The sequence below is a fragment of the Bos grunniens genome, chromosome 24 (assembly GCF_055505025.1).
Source record: "Bos grunniens cultivar Pamir isolate PY7600 chromosome 24, Bosgru_T2T1.0, whole genome shotgun sequence".
Classification (NCBI taxonomy): domain Eukaryota; kingdom Metazoa; phylum Chordata; class Mammalia; order Artiodactyla; family Bovidae; genus Bos; species Bos grunniens.
Window position 1 is genome coordinate 40317888 of NC_141188.1, and position 24004 is coordinate 40341891.

Consider the following 24004-nt stretch of genomic DNA (forward strand, 5'->3'; position numbering starts at 1 on the left):
CAGATCCCAGTTCTTCTGTGACCTGCAAACTACAGGAGACGCATCAGACTTTCTGGGTGACTCCCTCAAAGCCCCACACGCACACACACTTGGCTTGAAATAAGGAGAAACAATTTCCTGTTCTGTAGCAAACACAGGAAATGCTACAGTTGTGTCCTGCTTTTCTCTTCTGAGAGATTCCTCCGCCAGGGTCTTGAGCCTACACTGTTTCTCCTGGAAATGGATGACCAACAGTGCTAACCAATCTCCCTCTGTCTCCTCGATCTTGAATTTGGACCTACTCTAGGGGGTAATTAACTTAGTGAAAGTAGCTCAGTCGTGTCTGACTCTTTGCGACCCCATGGACTACACAGTCCATGGGATTCTCCAGGCCAGAATACTGGAGTGGGTAGCTTTTCCCTTCTCCAGGGGATCTTCCCAACCCAGGGATTGAACCCAGGTCTCCAACTAGAGATACTTACAAATCACAACTGAACCGAGAGAAAAAATAGCCTTACATCCAATTACATCAGTTTTTTTGTTACTTCAGTTATCCAAAACCATCTGAGAGTTACTTTGCTAAAGACTCTGCTTCTTCATCAATAAAATGGAGAATAATAATAAAATGAAATCATGCATTCAATAAATGTTCTTAGTTTTATTATCACATGGAAACTAAAGAGGATTGTGTATACCAAGTGAGATAAAGCATGTAGAAATATTTTATAATATGGAAAGGACTATTTTGTGTAGGAAATATAGGAAAACTATATTATTTACACAGAAACTATGGGAAAGAACACAAACCTACCGGCACAAGCTATCATGGTAAAAAATTGCTGTTATATGATATGCTTAAATTGCTAAAAAAAACACACACACACAGAAGTTTCAAGGCAACCTATGAAAATGTGTTTTATGTAATCATTTAAAATTTATTTACTTATTTATTTTTGGCTGCACTGGGTCTTCATTGTGTGTCTTTCTCTAGTTGCAGTGAGTGAAGGCTACTCTTCGTTGCTATACCCGGGGTTCTCATTGCAGTGGCTTCTCTTGTTGCAGAATACAAGCTCTGTGGGCTTCCCAGTTGGTGCTAGTGGTGAAGAACCCTCCTGCCAATGCGGGGGATGCAAGAGACCTGGGTTCAGTCCCTGGGTCAGGAAGATCCCCTGGAGGAGGGCATGGCAACCCACTCCAGTATTATTGCCTGGAGATTCCCCATGGACAGAGGAGCCTGGCAGGCTGCAGTCCATAGGGAACCAGACATGGCTGAAGGAGTTTAACACGCATGCATGCATATGCACAGGCTCTAGACATGCAGGCTTCGGCAGTTACAGCACGCGGGCTCCGGAGTGCTGGCTCAGTAACTGTGGCCCGAGGGCTTAGCTGTTCAGCAGCATGTGGGCTCTTCCCAGGTCAGGGATCGAACCTGTGTCCCCTGTATTAGCAGGTGAATCCTTAACCACTAGACCACCAGGGAAGCCCCTACCAAGATTTCAAGCAGCAAAAATGCCAGGAACACCAAGGCCTTCTGTGACCACTGCTCCCCTCCCTAAGAATCTCTCTATGCCCCAGAGAGGCCAGTAACACCTGAGCGTTCCCTGGTCCGCATTCCATAGAAATCCATATCCTCCTCTCTGGGGTAAAGATTTCTCCTAGTAGGCAAATACCACTCCTAAACTCAGGTTTTGAATAAATCAGAGTTGCGTGTAACAGAATACTGATGAAGACTCAGGCCTTTCTTGACTTTTGACTTCAAAAAGCCACAGTGTTGATTTGGTTTCTTTCTTCCAAGCGCCTGTTGTCTTCCTGAATAACTTTAGGTCAGTTCTTTATCAATCATCCAAGAAGTGAATGCAATTATTTCTGAATGAAATGTATTTTCTTTTCCAAATGTATTTCCCTTCTCAACCTCATTCAGAAATCAGAAGCTGGATGGCTCCCATTTTGATGGCAAACGGCCTGGTTCCGTCAGTTTTGGCAAAAAGCAAGAACAAATAATTCTGACCTGAAGCTAATGGCTCCAGGCTTCATAGGACATTACAAATAGAAGGAAGCCAAAATCCTTGCCTAATGAAGTGTTGGGAGGTTACAGAATAAATTATTTCAAATTTATGTACTTTTTTTTCAGACACATGCATAAACCCACTAATTTTCATTATGAAATTACATTCATAAATATAGTTCAGCTTCTAGATCTATATTACAGAAATGCTGGCTCAAATATACTGAGATACGTGTATAAGATACTTCTACCCTGAGATACTCATTCAGTTTGCTTGGAACGCTCTTGGGTCAAATACTCACAGCGGTGGCCCCCTGACTTTACGCAGTTCTCTGTTCAAATGGTACTTTGCAGAGAGAACTTTCCCGAACCCCCTACCTAAAACAGATCCAACACTCCCCATTCTCTGCCACTGTGTTCAGTGGCACACACTGTGAACCTCACTGGTCTACCAGAACACTGCGCTGACCAGGGAGGTCATTTGCCCGGGTTCTACACGCATGTGTGAATGTCCACAACAGGAAAGTTCTGAGAGCCTCTTTGCCTCATGACAGTCAAGAGATGTTTCCAGGTGCTGTTTTTGAAACACAAATGGATAATTTTGCTGACAGATTCAACTTTTTAATGTTCTAAAAATAGGCTTAAAGTCATAGAAGTTACAAAGAAAGCACACCTTTATATACCTGACTTAGCTGCTAGAAGTCAATGTCAACGCCTTTACACTTATGTAACATTTTACAGTTTAGCAAAACACTTTTACACAAATCATGCCTTTATCCTCACCCAAATCCTCTGATGCCAAGCAGACAAAATCCTCATTTTACAAATAAGTGAACTAAAGCTGAGACTAATTACGTGCGCTGTTTACATTCACCCAGCTAAAATCGTACATTCAGTATAAGAATCCAGGAAACGTGATCTTTAATCCCTGACAAGTAATTAATGTCTACCTCCTGACTACATTTTTTTAAACGCAAACTTACAGAATTTTGCTTAATAAGGAAAACACTAAAGTAACAAATTTATTTGTAGGTAGTCAAATGTTTAATGAAATAATGAGTGAATAAGCAAACAAAATATTTTCAAGGAATAGCAACTATTGTTTTCAAATACACAACAACTAAACTAAAGCAGCAAAAAGAGATCTTTAGGAATCTCTCACAATAAACAGACAAGTGGTACTTTATGATCTGTACTTGCAAATTATGTATCTATTAGGTTAGCCAAAAAGTTTGTTCTATTTTAAGTAAAAATGAAAGATAATTTTCATATTCACCAAGAACTTTATTGAACAACGAATCCACTAACCAAAGGAACATTTTGGCCAACTCAATATAAGACCTCCTTGTAAACAACTGTTTGTCAACCATGAATGGATGTACTTAGGCAAACTGATATGTAAAAAGTAATTCAGCCAAATCCTATGGGAGTAATAAAACAATTAGAATCAGGGCAGCCGGAAGCTAAAGTTTTATATCTTAGGAGTGCTTCCTCTTCAGCTTTCCTGTCTCTAAATTATTAGTACGTTTTCCCAAGTTTAACCTTTGCTTTTCTTGTAGGTACCATAAAAAAAATCCCATGAAAATTAATTGCTATCATGGGAAAAATTCTCCGTGAAAATTAATTAGGATTGTAAAATTAAAGAACCAGTGCCTACATAATACTGAGCATTGTGGTGCTATTCGTACTCTTTTCCTTGATGACTTTATGGGGAAAAACCATCCTGTCCCAGTTCCTTGCTGGACCACAGACATCCCAGAAGTGCAGTATCAGCAAAGTTAAAACAGAAGAAAGTAGGGATTTCACAGCCACTGGCGGGGGCAGAGGGGGGTCGTTAATTAGGGCTTCCCAGGTGGAGCTAGTGGTAAAGAACCCACATGCCAATGCAGGAGACGCAAGAGACCAGGGTTCGATCCCTGGGTCAGAAGGATCCCCTGGAGTAGGGCAGAGCAACCCACTCCAGTCTTCTTGCCTGGAGAATCCCATGGACAGAGGAACCTGGTGGGTTACAGACCATGGGGTCACAGAGTCAGAGACAATTAAAGTGACTTAGCATGCATGCGTGCAAAAGAGCTGATTAGAGAACAACTGTGATGACAAAACATAGCTCTGATGGGCTGATCCAAAACTGGTCTCCATCTAAACTTTTCTAATTATATCTATATCGTTGACTTAAAAATAGTCTTGTTATGATGTATCTATTTTCTGCCAGGGACAGGAAAGGCTCTCTTATGCTAAGAGGCGGGAAAAAAAAATGCAAACATAAATCGTGGCATTGAATATCAAGCAAGATACAAAAAGCTTGGAGAAAAGAAAGGTCAGAATAGGTTGCAGTCCACAGGAAAGTGGACAGAATGAATGCACATATGCTAATGAAGTGGCAAGGCTGAGGGAGAAATTGTTAACAGGTGAGGAAGTGAAAGTGAAGTCGCTCAGTCGTGTCTGACTCTTTGCGATCCCATGGACTGTAGTCTACCAGGCTTCGTGGGATTTTCCTGGCAAGAGTACTGGAGTGGGTTGCCATTTCCTTCTCCAGATCTTCCTGACCCAGGGACAACAATGAAGATAACAGGTGAGGAGGGCCCCTCAAAGGTAAACAGGGGCGACAATGAAGATAAAGCAGAGATTTGGAAGCATGGAGCAATGGATGAAAAACTGTTGCCTGCCTTATCAGCAAACAAAGGATGCTGTGGCCATTAAGCCATCAGCTACGCCCAGCAGTGCACCCTGAGGGGACTCAGGATGGAAAAGAGCAAGATACTGGCCCCAGATAGCTGAGGCGCACCCAACGGAGCAGTATCCCTGAGCCCAGACTCTTGCATCTTTCATATATATGCATGCTAAGTCCCTTCGGTCGCGTCTGACTCTGACCCAATGGACTGTAGGGTCATGGGGTTCTCCTCTGTCCATGGGGTTCTCCAGGCAAGAATAGTGGAGTCGGTTGCCATTCCCTCCTCCAGGGGATCTTCCCAACACATATATATGGAAAAGCCTAAATTCATTAACTTAAAATGCCTGGTAGGGAGTAGGAGTGGGAGGGAGGCTCAAGAGGGAGGGGATATATGTATACTTAGAGCTGATTCCCGTCACAGCAGAAACTAATATAACATTGTAAAGCAACTGAGCGAGTGTTAGTCACTGAGTCATATCCAACTCTTTGTGACCCCATGGACTGTAACCTGCCAGGCTCCCCTGTCCATGGGATTCTTCAGGCAAGAATACTGGAGTGGGTTGCCATGCCCTCCTCCAGGGGATCTTCCTGACCCAGGGATCAAACCCAGGTTTCCTGCATTGCAGTCAGATTCTTTACCATCTGAGCCACCAGGTAAAGCAATTATCCTCCAATTAAAAATAAATAAAATAAAATGTCTGGTTCTGATGTTCTGACTACTTGGTTTTTGTTACAAAAACCCCTATCCACCCTGGCTCCTCCCTTACGTCTTTGGAGCCCTCCCTCAGAGTGATCTGAGAGGCCATCTTACAGGCTTAAGTCCTCAGAAAATCTGCCAAATAAAACATAATTCTCAATGTTTAGGTGGTGCATTTTTTTTCCCCAGTCAACAGAACTCAATTTCTAGAAGAATGGTTTTCCACTGACAGAAAACCAGCTTTCATCCTAATTTCAAACCTTAACATGTTTAACAGCAGTGTTTCAAACTCTTACCTATGTGTACAGGCTTAAGATTAGGGGGGCTACAGCTTAATGAAATGGCAAATTCCCCCCCAGCCCACATGTCAAAATATATATACTCCATGTTGAAATATAGATGTGCCTTTATATCTGCTACCAAAGACACAGTCCTCTTGTACACAGTCCTGCTGAACCATGGGTAACACCTCAAGACGAATATCTAACCTAGGTTGTAACCAAGTCTCCCACCCAACAGATGTATGTTCTTCGGTAAGAGCATCCCTGGAGTATTTGTAATGTCAGCTACAAACTGGCCCTTCCCAAGGGTGCTTGTCATCTACTTCCATAAGGATTGAATCATGTGCTGCTGCAGCTGCTGACCTTCAACACCCCCTGAAGGAGTTGAGGGTGGAGAGCAGAAAAGAGGCACTCTGTGCTCAGTGGGGAACCGGCAGGACAGGTCTTCAGATAGTTAGATGTCCTCAGGAGTTGATTTTATGAGCCCAGTTCTTGTCTCTCCTCCTATCTAGAAAAGCACTAAAATCCTTCATGGTGACACTATGCCTCGGGACTAGCAAAGTCTTCATGAGACTAACAGAAACCTTCTGGAAAATACGTGCTTGATTGCATGTACTCCCCCTTCACCAAAGTCACATCTATACTGACCTTCCCCCATGCCTCTGTGGAGCAGCTCTCAGAGCTATCTGAGGTGCTGTCTCCCAGGCTGCAGTTCTCATTTTGCCCCAAATAAAACTTAGCTCACAGCTCTCACATTATGCATCTTTTTAGTCCACAGCACATTCTTTAGTGCAGAAGGGGCTGAGTGGCATCTTCTGAGCTGGGACAGTACCCTTCTACAGCTATTTATCTCCAAGATAAGTACAGACACATGTCTAGGCTATCTAGGGAATTCTAATAAGACAAACATTTCTAAAGGCCACTGAAACACTGAAGTGTGCCAAGACCTTGTATATTCTCCTGAGGTTTGATTACAAAGTAAAACATTTGGGATGAGATGGTTACATCCATGCCTTAGACAAAACCATTGGTAGAAAATAAAATACCTAAATGTCTAGGTGTTAGCATCTCTTTAACTCTTTCTCTGAATTTATATAATCTAACTGAGTCTGTGTATATGTTTTCCAGTTCTACTAAGAACTAGTATAAAAACATTCCTAAGCTTTTTTTTTCATTACACATAAGCCACTAATCCCTTTAACACTTATCCAGTTTTTTCAAATATCATTACCATATTGAATTCTTAATGCCATACTTCTAAACTACTTCCAGAGCTTTGGAATCACTCACACTGCTTCACAATGCTGCTGCTGCTGCTAAGTCGCTTCAGTCGTGTCCGACTCTATGCGACCCCATAGACGGCAGCCCACCAGGCTCCCCCGTCCCTGGGATTCTCCAGGCAAGAACACTGGAGCGGGTTGCCATTTCCTTCTCCAATGCATGAAAGTGAAAAGTGAAAGTGAAGTCGCTCAGTCGTGTCCAATTCTTCATGACCCCATGGACTGCAGCCTACCAGGCTCCTCCGTCCATGGGATTTTCTAGGCAAGAGTACTGGAGTGGGGTGCCATTGCCTTCTCCACTGCTTGACACTAATCTCCTTCAAATCATCTTTGTATTTAGCTTCAAATTGTTTCTTCCCAAAGCACCAGTGGGCTTCCCTGATGGCTCAGCAGGTAAAGAATCCGCCTGCAATGCAGGAGACACAGGGACGCAGGTTCGATCCCTGGATCAGGAAGATCCCCTGCAAGAGGAAATGGCAACCCACTTCAGGATCCTTGCCTGGAGAACCCCACAGACAGAGGAGCCTGGTAGGCTCCAGTCCATGAGGTCACAATGGGTTGGACATGACGTGGCAACTAAGCACAGCAAAGCACCAGTGCAATTTTTATTTAAGTATCTTAGTGACGGCATCATTTCTGTTCAACCAGGTAGCCAGCCACCCTGCTTGGCTGCGCATCCAAGGATTCACCTGGAACAGACAAACCCCTAGTTTTGCAGTCTCATCTATCTCCCCCTTTCCACAAAGCTCTGCTCCAGCCCATCAGAAGTACTGCCTTCCCTGAACCAGCTGTGAACTTGGCTCATTCTATGTCTTCTGTCCCTGCTCCTCCTTCAAGATCTGGTAAGTCAGAATCCATCCCTGAGCCCCCTCTCCTGGAAGCACCCAGGGGCATGGGCAGGAGTCAGAACCGGCAGTGTGCATGGACCTCAGACTCTACTTCTCCCAGGGCTGCCCTGACACGCCCCTGTCCTCGGCCCACCTCCTGTAGACTCTGCTGTCTGATTTATCTCCCAGCCTTTCGCCCTTTAACCAGGTGTTCTGGTCCCTCTGACTTTCCTCCTGTCTCTGGTTTAACCTCTGTGCCTCAACTCAGTATCAAAACAATCCTGTCCTCCCGCTCCAGACTTTTGGCTGATTTTTTATTATCTCTTCCTTCCGCTCCTCCTGACTGCCTCCCAGCTACTTCAGCCTGATCCTTTCCCCCACTCCTAGGGAAGAACTACTATGAAATATCAGCCCTCCTCCAGGAACCTCTAGAAACCCCACCCACGGTCCAGCCTGGAAAAGGCCAGCCAGTGGCTCCTGCAGCCCCTTCCTGGCCGTGACTGCCATCTTGTGGACACAGATAGTAACTGCACTGGGGCTGGCCTCAAACACCACCTAAGGACCAAAAGACTTCTTCATGACAAACAAGGTACCTTAAATACTGCCTTTCGCACCATGCCTATACTGGGTGTTCCAGGCAAATGAAAGTTCTGTTGTTGTTGTTGTTCCATCACTAAGTTGTGTCTGACTCTGCAACCCTATGCACCACACCAGGCTTCCCTGTCCACTATGTTCCAGAGTTTGCTCAAATTCATGTCCATTGAATCAGTGATGCCATCCAACCATCTCATTCTCTATCATCCCCTTCTCCTGCCCTTCATCTTTCCCAGAATCAAGGTCTTTTCCAATGAATTGGCTCTTTGCATCAGGTGGCCAAAGTATTGGAGCTTCAGCTCCTTCCAATGAATATTCAAGGTTGATTTCCTTTGTGAAATGCAAGTTCCAGGTTTGCTCAAATACTACCCCTGGTAGGGGTATTGGGGTACCAATCTCATAAAACATCTCATATAAAACCCTCTATCCTGCAGAGCACTTAGCACCATGCTTTCTCCTGAGCTCTTACTAAATGTTCTGGAAAATTCCGAATCTAGCTGTTCAAACCACGGCCCTATAATTAACTTGGAGGCGACGTACCTCAACTGCAAATCAAATGCCAGGACACTTTGCCTACCAATAGACTAGATTCCAAAAGGCTATTTTTAGCTTCATGTGTTTTGTGAGAAATTTAAGCTTGCAGTCTCTAGATACAATCCCACTAAATATGAGTGTGGATCAGACCTTTGAAGTTTTAAAATAAGGCAGATTCTCATTTTCCTTGTGAACATACATTCTGTAGACAGCTCTTTTCTCTTTTTTTCATTCTGCTACGTTTTCTGTATTTGCCCTTAGTCCTGGGGATTCTGTTTGCCTCCCTGCCCTCCCCACCTTCCACCCACATCATATCTTTCTCTTCCCTGCTCTGTGGCCAGGAGACTGAGCAATGCAGATGAAACCCCCGAGCTCTCTGACTTCCTGTGGAGTTGGGTCCTTGAAAGGAAGGAACACCTTCAGGAAAGCCATGTATTAGTTGGCTGGGGCTGCATAACAGTAAACTGGCTTGACCAACAGAAGTTTAATTTTTCACAAATAGGGAGGCTACAAGTCCCAGATCAACGTGTCAGCAGTGTCTGGCAGGGTTGATGTGTTCTTATCAGGAAAATACCTAGATAGAGATAATAACCAGCCTCTTTCCATATCTCCTGAGCCCCTGTGACTTGTGAATCAGTAGCTTCATGGCCACAGGGGAGAACTAAGCCAGCCCAAAACAGAATAGTCAACTTCTGGGTGAGGCAGTTGACTATAAGGAAAGAATAATAGTCTGGAAGAACGGAGGAGGATTTGAGAGAGGCAGGAACTTGGGAAAGAAAAGTGTTGGGAATACTATCAACTTGCTTTTTTTGTTGTTTATCAAGGACAAAATATGGATGAGCCGGCAATTCCATTTCTGGGTATTGATCTAAGGGAAATGAAAACACTAACTCAAAAAGCTATCTGGACCCCCATGTGCACTGCAGCGTTATTCACAATAGCCAAGGCATGGAGACAGCCTCGCTGCCCACCAGGGGAAGGACGGATGAAAAGGCGGCACACACTCGGGGCTTCCAGGTGGCTCGGTGGTAAGGAATCCGCCTGCCAATGCAGGAGATGCAAGAAACGCACTTTCAGTCGCTGGGTCAGGAAGATCCCCCACAGAAGGGGATGGCCACCCATTCCAGTATTCTTCCCTGGAGAACTGCATGGACAGAGGAGCCTTGGCAGGTTACAGTCCACGGGGTCACAGAGTCAGACAGGACTGAGTGACTGAGCACATATACATATATATGCAAGAGAGGTAGACAAACACGACATACGTACACACAAACTGAGTGACTATTTCATGTGTACATACACATGCTTACATGCACCCATGCATATATATGCACATTATACACAATACACACAATCGGTATGTGTGTACATATAAATGTTTATATGCATATGTACAATGTATGTGTCAGTTTAGTTCAGTTGCTCAGCCATGTTCCAACTCTTTGCAACCCCATGGACTGCAGCACACCAGGCCTCCCTGTCCATCACCAACTCCCAGAGCTTGCTCAAACTCATGTCCATCGAGTCTGTGATACCCTCCAACCATCTCACCCTCTGTCGTCCCCTTCTCTTCCTGCCTTCAATCTTTCCCAGCATCAGAGTCTTTTCCAATGAGTCAGTGCTTCACATCAGGTGGCCAAAGTACTGGAGCTTCTATGATGTGACAGGAACTTCGTTAACATTTTTATGTATCAAGGTAGAGGTGGCACACAATATTATGCTAGTTTCAGGTGTGCTGCTGCTGCTAAGTCGCTTCAGTCGTGTCCGACTCTGTGCGACCCATAGACAGCAGCCCACCAGGCTCCCCCGTCCCTGGGATTCTCTAGGCAAGGATACTGGAGTGGGTTGCCATTTCCTTCTCCATCTCCAGCATCAGAGTCTTTTCCAATGAGTCAACTCTTCGCATGAGGTGGCCAAAGTACTGGAGTTTCAGCTTTAGCATCATTCCTTCCAAAGAACACCTAGGACTGATCTCCTTCAGAATGGCCTGGTTGGATCTCCTTGCAGTCCAAGGGACCCTCAAGAGTCTTCTCCAACACCACAGTTCTCTTAGTTCCCTTCATATATTTCACCCACCCCCTCACCTTCCTTTCCTCTGATAAGCCCCCTTTTGTTCTCTGTATCTATTCTCTGGGTCTATTCAGGTTTTGTTTTGCTTGTTTTGTTTTTATAGATTCCACATATAACTGGGATCATATGGTATTTCTCTTTCTCTGATTTACTGCACTTGGCATAATACCCTCTAGATTCATCCATACTGCTTCAAATGGTAAGATTTCGTATTTTTATGGCTGAGTATGAGTGGATACTTTGCTTTCATATCTTGGCGATTGTAAATAGAGCTGTAGTGAACATTGGGGTATAATATCTTTCCAAATTATTGTTTTTGTTTTCTTCAGGTAAATACCTAGAAGTGAAATTACTATATCACATGGCAATTTTATTTTTAATTGTTTTGAGGAACCTCCTTGTGTGGAATAATTTCTCTTGATGCCAAGGAATTTATATTCTAACAAAGATGAAAATCACACCACGATTGCCTGAGCTGATTCCAGTAGTACTTGTCAGAAGGCGAATGATGCAATTCACCATGAGAGTTAAATGGTCTTATTAGTATTCGGGGAAACTAATCATGGGGAAGATAGCTTTGAGGAAAGCAAGAATTAAAGAAAAGCTAGAAGATGAGCATTGTTGTTCAGTCACTCAGTTGTGTCTGACTCTTTGTGACCCCATGGACTGCAGCACACCAGGCTTCCCTGTCCTTCACCATCTCCCAGAGTTTGCTCAAACTCCTGTCCATAGAGTCAGTGATGCCATCCAATCATCTTATCTGCTGTCATCCCCTTCTCCTCCTGCCTTCAATCTTTCCCAGCATCAGGGTCTTTTCCAGTGAGGCAGCTCTTCACATTAGGTGGCCAAAGTATTGGAGTTCCAGCTTCAGCCTCAGTCCTTCCAATGAATATTCAGGCTTGATTTCTTTTAGGATTGACTGGTTTGATCTCCCTGCTATCCAAGAGACTCTAAGAATCTTCTCCAGCACCACAATTCGAAAGCTCTGATGGTTAGATTCTATTTTCCGAATTAGGCCTCCCCAGGTGTTACATGTCCTCACAAGTGCAGAGGAAGCTTAAAGCATGGTGTCAGGCTCTACCTGGTCAGACTTTATGCTAAAGTGACAGCGTGAACTGCTGACATCAGAGTCATCAACTGACTCGGTCTTGGCACTTCAGGATTCAAAACGAGATAATTCACAGGGATTTCAGTTTAGAGAGTAGTTACAAGCACGTTAGTTACCCCAAAGAGTTGAGGCTCAGCAAGAAATTCAACAAAGCAGAGCTTTGGAACTTAAAGACAGTAGAATAAGACAGTGAAATGGATCGAGAGCAATTTGGCATCTTCCCAAAAAGGAAGAAGGAAATGGGGAAAGAGTGCTAGTTTTTTATTCTACATCATTTGATTTTAAATGGCTCTGAAGCATACCATCCTGTTTGTACAGTTCTGGAAATATTCAAGGCACCCTTGTGTATCCACCGACACACTTATCCTAACAATATTCTGTCTTCTGCCAGGCATGTCTCAATCATGTCTGCAAGTTATATTATGTGATTTTATCTTTCCAGTAAACCCACAAGGTGTATTCTAATGGAATTCTCACTTTACATGCAAGGAAACTGAGGTTCAGTGAGGTTTGATCATTTGCACAATAATTTTACAGCTAGAAAATGACAGTTGTTGTTTAGTCTCTAAGTCATGTCCAACTCTTTTTCAACCCCATGGACTGTAGTCCACCAGGCTCCTTTGTCCATGGGATTTCCCAGGCAAGAATACTGGAGTGGGTTGCCATTTCTTTCTCCAGGGCATCTTCCCAACCTACGGATCAAACCCATGTCCCCTTTATGGGCAGGCGGTTTCTTTACTGTTGAGCCACCTGGGAAGCCCTAGTCCATTGCAGAGCTGCCATCTAAATTCAACTTCGCTGGCACTAAGTGTCTACTTATACCATAAAATGGATTAACTAGTCATATGCCAGGGCCACCTTCTGGCTGTGCCACTTTAAGGTCTTGATACCTCATCTGTAAACTGGAAAAGCTGCATGCAATTTGCTCTAATATCGCTCTGGCTGTAAAATTATTTGGTGTCTCTTAACAATAGTGCAGGAAGCAGATGACAAGAGCCCCAGGGGGAGATATAATTGTAATTTCAGATTGTGATCACCAGATGACAGCATTGTACTTCAGGCTGACATGGTTCTCAAGGACAGATTTTGCCACCAAGGAACTCCGCCCATGGGCCTGTTAGGAAAAGCAGGATCTTTCTCCTAAAGGCATCTGCTCAGCATAGAATTATCCAGACTGTATACAAGCTGGGGACAAAGCAAGGGCTTCCCTGGTGGCTCAGATGGTAAAGAATCTGCCTGCAATGCAGAAGACCCAGGTTTGATCCCTGGGTTGGGAAGATCCCCTGGAGAAGGGAATGGCTAACCACTCCAGTATTCTTGCCTGGAGAATTCCATGGACAAGAGGCACCTAGAGGGCTAGAGTCCGACAGTACTGAGCCACTAACACTTTCACTTTCAAAGCAGGGCAAATCACTTCCACCCTTTCTCAATCATTTTTAAATAATCTGTGCAAATTTTAAAAGAACACGAAAATAGTCATTCTGGTGAAAAAATCAGAATTTCTTTGACTTCCTCACATTTGCTTACCATTTAAAATTGATTTCCTCTTAATTTACATGGGTTGGCTACAGAAATATTTCTACTTCTTAGGGTCTTTAGAAGGCTTAGTCTGGCATTGATCGAGTGACTGATAAACAACATGCGTTTTGCATCTTTTTTATATTCATGAACAGTCTTTTTCAGAAATGTAATACTTCACAAGGAAAGATGTTGGCTCATTACTTCGAGTTGGAAGTTTCTCCAACCTTATACAGACAAAGCTGTGAAGACACTTCTTACTTGACCTAGATCCTCAAACCTCTCTCTTAAAAGATACAAGACTTCCTGCCTGCTCTGAAACTTCTCTGAACACAGAGAAGAGATCACCCCTTTTACTCGAACACCATGTTTCTTCCTTCCCTAAAACCTCCAGGTCTGGGCACTTTCTCCATCAAAATTAGGATTTCAGACACCCTCTTCCTTGCATTTCAGCCTGGAGCCCTGGGCGACAAGATGGTTCTGACCCAACTGTGCCCACCCACCTGGTTCTCTTTAAGGTGGGCAGGGGCTGCCCATGCACAGTGACCCAGGAGAAACTGACCCAAGATTAATGTTGCCTAAAAACTCCCACACAGACGTCAGTTGTGAACTGCGAGAGTCCTGTAAGCAGAAGGGGAATATAAGGTGGCAGGCACTTTCTCTCACTGCAAAATATTAAGTAACCACACATCAGAGACATGGAACAGACATACAGAGTATCATTAAACAGGGAGGGAAAACTGAACCTCTCAAGAGCCACTGGAGAACAATCGCAAGTTTCATTTCAATGAGGGGTCCCAGGGAAGAGAGAACAGAACGCACAGAAATTGTATAAAGTGCAGGGAGCATCGTTAAAACTCACAAGTGACTGTTGTTTTTCAGTCGCCAAATTGTATCCAACTCTTTGTGACCCCATAGATTGCAGCATGCCAGTATTCCCTGTCCCTCACCATCTCCTGGAGTTTGCCCAAGTTCATGTCCATTGAATCAGTGGTGCCATTCAGTCAATCTTAGGAAATCAACCCTCAGTACTCATTGGAATGACTGATGTTAAAGCTGAAGCTTCAATACTCTGGCCACCTGATGTGAAGAGCCAACTCATTGGAAGAGACTCTGATGCTGGGAAAGACTGAAGGCAGAAGGAGAAGAGGGTGACAGAGAATGAGATGGTTGGATGGCATCACAAGTGACAATGGTCCTTTATTCTTGACATCTCTGGGGTTTCACCCTGAGCTCTAGAAAAATCCATTTATTGGTTGCTAGGAGAGAAGGATGGTTACCCTCTGCATTTCAAAATCCCCTCCAAGCTGCCCTCAATAGGATAGAGGAGGCAGCGAATGAGAGCTCAAATTCCCATGACCTCCGCTGGCCTCTTTGCATCTGTCTTTGGCTTGACCTGACCTGAGGATATATACTCATGACCTAGCACATCCATGTTTACTTTATTATTACCTCTTCTCCTGGATTCAAGGATAACACAGCTGTCATGCCATCACCTCATTGTCTGGTTTCCAAAATAGACACCAATATTCACCCTCCTCTAGTTTAGGGAGGAAATATCACCTACCCATGAGATCGACATAATTGTCATTTCAAACCGAGACATTAATTGGTTTCAGAAAACATTGGCCCCAAAAATCATAACCAAAGAACACACATCAAATTTATAAAGTAGATCATTCAGTCCCTTAAAACAATTCCTAGCGAACTGCTTGCCCACTGGGACAGGCACCGCCTAGTCTAAATTGTTTGTGATGCTTAATTGAACACCATAGGCTAATGACTGACTAATTCAGAATTCCTGATACTTCAGACATACAGGGCTCTCATTCACTCATTCATTCATCAAGCTTTCATTCAATATTAATTAAGTGCATGTCTGGCACCTGTCACGGATTGGGGATAGCATCGTGGCGAGCCCAGTGTGCACTCACATGGAGGTGAGAGGCTGCCGTCAGTGCCGTGATAGATAGTTCATGTAACAAAGATGAAAGCATAGACTATGGAGAACAGTGTGGGGGTTCCTTAAAAATCTAAAAATAGGGGGAACCCACCCAGAGGCCTGATGAAAGAGAAGGGAAGTAAGCACCCAGTGAGGCCACTGGGCTGGTTTAGGGCCACGTGAAGAGTGAAGCCTCAGTTTCAGGTGGTCTTTTTGCAGAGCTCCAAGCAGAGCGTGCTTCAACTCGCAGCTCCAGTGGCAGGGAGAGGAGGCTTAGCATTGGGCTCTCCGGCTTGAGATGTGCTCGTACGAGTCTCATGAAATCAGGGATGTCACCTGCCCGTGTCTCTGGGACCAGCGCCTGGCATGAGGCAAGAATACTGAAGCGAGTTGCCATTTCCTTCTCCAGGGGATCTTCCTGACCCGGGGATTGAATCTGCATCTCTGGGGTCTCTTTCATTGGCAGGTGGCTTCTGCACCACCTGGGAATCCTCAAATGCGATGGGTGTAGTCTCTGGGGAGTTTTGAGGAAAAGAATCAGTCACCAAAAGGACCCCTCCAGCTGCTGAATTGAGAAAGACTGGAGGTGGCAGGAATGGCAGCAGGCTCTGAGACAGAGGCCAACCAAAGGGTGCTGCTGGGAACCGAGGTGAGCAACTGTCTTCTCACTTGAGACACTTTTCTTGGACAATGTGAAGTACTCCGGCTGCCGTGGTTGTAATGGTCATTCATGTGCTAATGTCCCAAGTCTAGTTCTTCCAGCCCAAATCTATCTCCTGAGTCTTAGTCTCACATATCCAAAGATCTACTGGTCATCCCCTCTTTCAGTGGGTCAAGGGTGCCTCAGGCTGCACTTCATTGTCTGAAACATTAGTCTTCTCCTGCGCTCAGTGTATTTCACTACTGAGGTCATGTGGCCACGCCTCTTGCTAAAGGCTCTGTCTTTTAGAGGCCACTGCTAACTTACGTTAGTGGACAAATCTGTGCTGGCCCATGAATGCTCCATAAACACATCGTTATGGTTTTGTTGATCAGATTCTCTGCCCATACTGCTGGCTTGAAGGATTGAACATAGCATAGGTAGGTTTGTTTTGTTTTGTTTTTCAATTGAAGGAATTGTTTTACAGAATTTTGTTTTCTGTCAAACCTCAATATGAATCAGCCATAGGTATGCATATATCTCCTCCCTTCTGAACCTCCCTCCCATATCCCTCCCCATCCCACCCCTCCGGGTTGATGCAGAGCCCCAGTTTGAGTTTCCTGAGACATGCAGCAAGTTCCCCACTGGCTATCTATTTTACACATGGTAATGTAAGTTTCCATGTTACTCTCTCCATAGGTAGGTTTAACTGGGACAGGATGATGGGGTGATGCTTTAGAAGACAGTTCAGGACAGGGTGCCATAGGGTCAGGTGTTGAATACTCAGAGGATAGAGGATCAGAATTAGAGTGGATTCTTTGTATTTTGCAGTTTTGACCAATAGGGGCTTTGACATTGGACAGATAATTCTGACTTTGTCACTTTTGTTACAAATAGTAAACTTACCATGAAGCCAATACACAAGAGTTAAGGCTCTGTGGATATTATAGAATTTTAAAATGTGAATTCAGTTTTCTTACATCTCTCTTGGGAATTTTTTTTGTCCACTCCCTATTATAATTTTAGAATTTACCTTTCATTCTTTTGAATTTAAGCAAAGGAGCTAATTTTGTTCTGGAAAACATTTAGTTGGAAGGGTGTAAGATTCCCTGTTCTGTGATCTTTTTAAAAAACATATAATTTGTGTGTAAAGGAGCTTAAGCAATAACTTCATCTTTTTTTGTCTCTAATAAATGGTTTTTAAAAAGACTTCCCATGTGGTCCAGTGACTGGGACTCCACACTCCAAATGCAGGGGACCTGGGTTTGATCCCTGGTTGGGGAACTAGATCCCACATGTTGCAACTAAGCAACCAAATAAATAAAATAAGAAATACTAAAAAACAAAACCTAAAAATAGAGCTACCATATGATCTAGCAATCCCACTCCTGGGCATATATCTGGAGAAAACTCTAATTCAAAAAAATACATGCACTCTAGTGTTCATTGCAGCACTATTTACAGTAGCCAAGACAAGTTCAGTTCAGTCATATCCGACTCTTTGTGACCCCATGAATCATAGCATGCCAGGCCTCCCTGTCCATCACCAACTCCTGGAGTCCACCCAAACCCATGTCCATTGAGTCGGTGATGCTATCCAACCATCTCATCCTCTGTCATCTCCTTCTCCTTCTGCCTTCAATCTTTCCCAGCATCAGGGTCTTTTCAAATAAGTCAGCTCTTCACATCAGGTGGCCAAAGTACTGGAGTTTCAGCTTCAACATCAGTCCTTCCAATGAACACCCAGGACTGATCTCCTTTAGCCAAGACAAGGAAGCGCCCTAAATGTCCATTAACAGAGGAATCGATAAAGATGTGGTATATATACACAATAGGTATTATTCAGCCATAAAAAAGGAATGAAATGATGCCATCTGCAGCAACATGGATGGAACTATAGATGATCACACTAAGTTAAATCAGAGAAAGACAAATACCATATGGTATCACTAATATGTAGAATCAAAAAGAAAATGATACAAATGAACTTATTTACAAAACAGAAATAGACTCATAGACTTAGAAAACAAATTTACAGTTACCAAAAGTGAAAGGGGGATAAATTTGGACTTTGGAATTAGCAGATACAAACCACTGCACATTAAAGAGATAACAAGGACCTACTATATATCTGTATCCAAAATCTTGTAATAACTTATAATGGAACAGAATTTGAAAAAAATATTTACATGTATGTATAACTGAATCAATTTGCTGTAACCTAAAAGTAATATAATATTGTAAAACAATATTGTAAATCAACTATACTTCCATAAAAAAAAGAAAAAAGTGGTGGCATAAAGCATAATATAAAGTTGGCAACATAAATCACCATGATTTTTAAGACGATTTCTAAATCTATTGGTAAACATAGAAATATAGGAGGGGAGTTACTCAAAATGTCAGGGGACTGACTGCTTCCAAGTTAATATTTCTGAAGTTTAGAAATCTTATATAAAATAAAAAAATAAATAAATTTTTAAAAAATAAATAAAAGATGAGAAAAAAAAATAAAATAAAACCTCTCCACTATCAAAAAAAAAAGAAAGAAATCTTAAACTTCAGCTCTTCCTAGGCCTGCTAGTGTTGGCAATGGCAACAAGTGTTGGCCGCATCTGCAAGGTCGAGGCCATGTTCGGTTCCAGTGCTAAGATCGTGAAGCCCAATGGTGAGAAGCCGGATGAGTTTGAGTCCAGCATCTCCTAGGCCCTCCTGGAGCTGGAGATGAACTCAGCCCGCAAGGCCCAGCTGCGGGAGCTGAACATCACGGCCGCCGAGGAAACTGAAGTTCGCGGTAGCTGGAAAGCTGTCATCATCTTTGTTCCCGTTCCGCAACTGAAGTCTTTCCAGAAAATCCAGGTGCAGCTCATGTGTGAGCTGGAGAGGAAGTTCAGTAGAAAGCATGTCGTCTTCATTGTTCAGAGGAGAATTCTGCCTAAGCCAACTTGAATAAGCCTTATGAAAAATAAGCAAAAACATCCCAGGAGCCGCACCCTGACCACTGCGCATGACGCCATCCTGGAGGACTTGGTTTTCCCAAGTGAGATTGTGGGCAAGAGAATCTACAAGAAGTTAGACAGTAGCCTACTCATAAAGGTCCATTTGGATAAAGCACAGCCGAACAACATGGAACCCAAGGTTGAAATACTTTCTGGTGTCTTATAAGAAGCTCACGGGCAAGGATGTTAGTTTTGAATTCAAAGAGTTTCAGTTGTAAACAGAAATGACTAAATAAAATATTATTCATGATTAAAAAAAAAGAAATCTTAACTTCATAGTAACAATATTTTTGGAAGACACTTTAGCCCATAAGGCAACAGTACCCAAAAAAGGGATGCAGATTACAGTAAGGATTAAGGAATATTTACAAAGTCTACTGTTTCAGTTCAGTTCAGTTCAGTTGCTCAGTCGTGTCTGACTCTTTGCGACCCCATGAATCGTGGCACGCCAGGCTTCCCTGTCCATCACCAACTCCCAGAGTTTATTCAATCTCATGTCCATCGAGTCGGTGATGCCATCCAGCCATCTCATCCTCTGTCATCCCCTTCTCCTCCTGCCCCCAATCCCTCCCAGCATCAGGGTCTTTTCCAATGAGTCAACTCTTTGCATGAGGTGGAAGAATGTATTGAGCATCCGTAATCAATTCATATAAATTAAAACTACTTGGTTTTATCTGCAAGTGAGAAGACATAATGTTGCAAATACCTAATACCATAAATGCACTGAATTTTTGCACGCACACACACACAAAATCAAAACTCACATTATGTATTGCATTTTAAAAGTCAGAGAAAACTGTGGTATATATACAGAGATTTTGCATTTCTGGATATCATTACTGACCGGTGGGTAGGAGGGTGACAATAATCACTCACCATCAGAAGTGATCCTCGTTAATATCCCTCAGTATCCTCTGCTTGCTCTGGCTTCATCTTTCTTTCCAAATTGTGCTTGTCTCTCCACCTGGAATATCTCCTGCTCTAGAGTAAATGCCCTTTGTTCCATGTAATTTACAAGATTTTCATAACATCGAACAACATCTGACAAGGTTGTGTTTCATGTGTCTGTTACAAACCCCCGCCCGCTGTCTGGATCATGGAGCTCAGACCACTGAGACACAGCCCCTTGTATCTTGGCAAATCACACCCTTGTGCCCTGAAGCAGACTGCTCTTTCATTCCTGTGGTGGTGTGATGCCAAAATGGATAATCATAATAACAGAACTCTTTCAGAACTACCCCAGTGTTTGGATATCTTTGGTGTTTATCCTCTTAAAAAAAAATAAAACTTCTTTCAGGCAACACGTGTTTTATTGAGAGCATGTGAACAACGGTCGCTGTACTCAAGGAGCGCACAGTCTCTTGGAAAAGATGAGATGAATGCACATGAAATTGCAGTGCGTTTTCCAGGTGCTTGCGACAGAGCAGCAGAGCCTTTCAGTTCCATGGGATCTCAAGGGAATGGTCAGATGAGGTTGCTACTGTGGGGACCTCAGTAGGGGCTGGAGGCAAATGAAAAGGGCAGAGAACTCCATCAGGAATAAAACAGGAGGGAAAAGCTAGAGCTAGTCTTCCCTCCCTCAATGTAAAGAAATCCAAGCCACACCAAGTATCACCTCACACCAGTCAAAATGGCCATCATCAAAAAACCCACAGGCAATGAATTCTGGAGGGGGTGTGGAGAGATGTGAACTCTCTTACACTGTTGGGTGGGAATGTAAGCCGCTGTAGCCACTATGGACAATGGTATGGAGGTTCCTTAAAAAACTAAAGATAAAACTACCATGTGGTCCAGCAATCTCACTCCTGGGAATATATCTGGAGAAAAACATGGCTCAAAAGGATGTATGCACCCCAGTGTCCACTGAAGCCCTGTTTACAATAGTCAAGACATGAAAGCAACCCGAATTCCATTAACAGAGGAACAGATGAAGATGTGGTGCATATATACACAATGGAATATTACCTGGCCGTTAAAAAGAATGAAACAACGCCATTCACAGCAACATGGATGGATTGTCATATGAGTGAAGTCAGAGAGAGAAGTATCATATCACTTATATGTGGAATCTAAAAAGACATAATACAGATGAACTTATTTATAAAACAGAAACAGACTCACAGACTTCGAGAACGAACTTATGGTTACCAGGGTGGGAAGGGATAGTTAGGGAGTTTAGGACTGACATGTACACACTGCTGTATTTAAAGTGAATAACCGGGATGGGGTGGGAGATGGGAGGAAGGATTAAGAGGAAGGGGACGTATGTACACCTATGGCTGATTCATGTTGATGTATGGCAGAAACCAACACATTATTGTAAAGCAATTGTCCTCCAATTATAAAGATAACAAAAAATGAAATAGATAACCAATAAGGACCTACTGTATAGCACAAGGAATTCCGCTCAATGTTATATAACAATCTACATGGGAAAAGAATTTGAAAAAGAACAGATTCATGTATATGTGTAACTGAATCACTTTGTTATACAACTGAAACTAACACAACATTGTTAATCAACTATGTTCTGTGCTTAGTTGTGTTCAACTCTTTGTGACCCCACAGACTGCAGCCCACCAGACTCCTCTGTCCATGGGGATTTTCCAGGCAAGAATACTGGAGTGGGTTGCCATGCCCCACTCCAGGGGACCTTCCTAAACCACGGATCGAACCCAGGTCTCCCACCTTGCACGTGGATTTTTTACTGTCTAAGCCTATTCCAATGTAAAATAAAAAGTTTAAAAAAAAAAGAATGAAAAGAAATCCAAGTCACTAAGAATTGTTAACAAAAGTCCATTACCAAACAGTAGGTGATAACAAGGTGTCAGTGTTAAGTTCATCACTTATAAACAACATCCCCTCTGGTGGGGGATGTGAATGGCCAGGGAGGCTGTGCATGTGGGAAACTGGGGATTTATGGGAAATCTCTGTACCTACCTCTCAATTTTGCTCTGAATCTAAAAGCGCTCTAAAAGATAAAGTTGGGTTTTTAAGGGGTTTCCTTTAAAAACTGTTTCTCTCCAGCCCAGCTTCTCAGTTGAGTGCAACCTGACTCCATGTGGCCTCAGGGCTGGAGGCGGTGCCCTGACCCCAGTCTTCTGCTCCGTTTCCCAGTGGTGACTCTGCAGTGTTCTCCTTATAGGAACTTGGCCTGCACTCCCCAGCCCTCCCCTGTGTTTCTTCTCCTGAGGAACGGTGGGTGGATTTGTGAGGAAAGCATTCTGTCTGTTTCCTTTCACTCCGTGCAAATGTGCTCACGGCTAGGCCGGCGCCAGCCGCCTGCACTCCTCCAAGTGGGGCCACCCAGAGGCTGAGCTGGGCTGGGGTCCGGGACTCTGCCAGTTGCGGTTCCAGCCCCCCTGGATCCCATGACCCACACCAAAGTGTGTGCGGGGTGCCAGAGGGTCCGGGCTGCCAGCTGGCGGTGACTCGCCCACATGCCCATCTTCCAAAGATGACAGCCCTTTGGACCAAGGAGTATGTCATGTTCTGAAACTAAAATCTCATCATGGGCCTGGCTGTTTTATCACTATCCCCCACTACACACTGCTTAGCAGGACTGGTGGAAAAACAATCCACGCTGGTCTCTGTCCCAAAATAAATAGGACAATTGGCATCACACTGATGAGTTTGGAGCGAGGGAGAGGAAAAAGTAACCTGCCAGCCAAGAGACAACATTGAAATTTTCAGTCCCAATCCAAGACAGAGTTACTGGTGGCTGCAGCTTAGAAGACCATTTACAGAGACGGCCATTCAGCCACTTCTATTCGAGTCAAAGCCCACAGGCTTCTTACTCAGCAGTGAAGATGCACAGGAATAAACAATTCTGTCTACAGAAGGAAGGACAGGGTTAACTTATCACCCAAGAGCCCATCTGATCTTGCCTGCTGGGATGGCTGCTTCCCACAGGTTTCCATGGTGCTCGAGGGCATTAGGGTCCCAGACAGGGGAGCTCAGGGCTTTAGGGATCACAGAGCTTATCGGAAACCCATGAGGCCACCCAATAGATCCCCAGCCTCTCAACATTTGCTGCCATAGCTCCCGTAAATGAGAATGAAAGTTTGGGACCGACATGTACACTCGGCTATATTTAAAATGGATAACCAAAAAGGCTCTACTGAATAGCACATGGAACTCTGCTCAGTGCTATATAGCAGCCTGGATGGGAGGGGAGTTTGGGGGAGAATGGAATCCTCAAGTGATGGAAAATCTTTGATACAGTAGAAGCCCAGAATTTATCTCTAAGAGACATACATAATGCAAGACTTTGGAGGGGAAGCAGGAAAACAGAGAAACAGTATCATTTCTCCAAAGGCCAGCTTTCCCGGTGGTGTATGTGGGCGTGCTCTTTGCACCTCTGACTCTGCAACTTGGTGGTGATTTGACCCAAAGAAGAGCCCTGGTGGCCTTCATGCAGATACAAAACTCCACTCTGTCACACCAAGTCAAGAGATGCAAGAAGAGAGACCCGGCCAGGACAGTTTTCAGTAATTAAGGGTCCTGGAAAAGTCACTGTTATTGAGAGACCTGTGGGTGTTGGACAGGAAATCATTTGTCCCTTCCAATCACTGAATGCACAGTGAGCACAAGTGGGAGTCTGGGTCACCTCTGGGAGAACATAGAGGGTAGGTGTGTCATCTACCATCAGTGAACATTTGGAAAAAGTACATGCCAGTCCTTAACTGGACAAGAACCAAGGCAGGAATCTAGCCCTAGTGAGGAAACAGCAGGATGGACAGGAAGGCACCAACAGCTGAGTTAGAATGAGATGTGTCCAGTTGGGTGACAGAGACATGTAGGACATAGTGGAAATGCAAAGAGGGGCACCCAATCCAAGGAGTGGCCCCTGAGTGCCA

General features: G+C 43.9%; 1 long non-coding RNA gene and 1 pseudogene across 7 annotated transcripts in view; one reads left to right on the plus strand and one right to left on the minus strand.

Annotated features, from left to right (window-relative positions):
• The window catches only part of LOC147346107 (uncharacterized), a 321158-nt gene that overhangs the window by 281466 nt on the left and 15688 nt on the right, over positions 1–24004 (minus strand). The gene's annotated exons all lie outside the window — the stretch shown is intronic.
• LOC147346109 (small ribosomal subunit protein eS7 pseudogene) lies at positions 14156–20444 on the plus strand (annotated as a pseudogene). The gene has a single exon (XR_015153450.1). The product of XR_015153450.1 is annotated as a small ribosomal subunit protein eS7 pseudogene (transcript).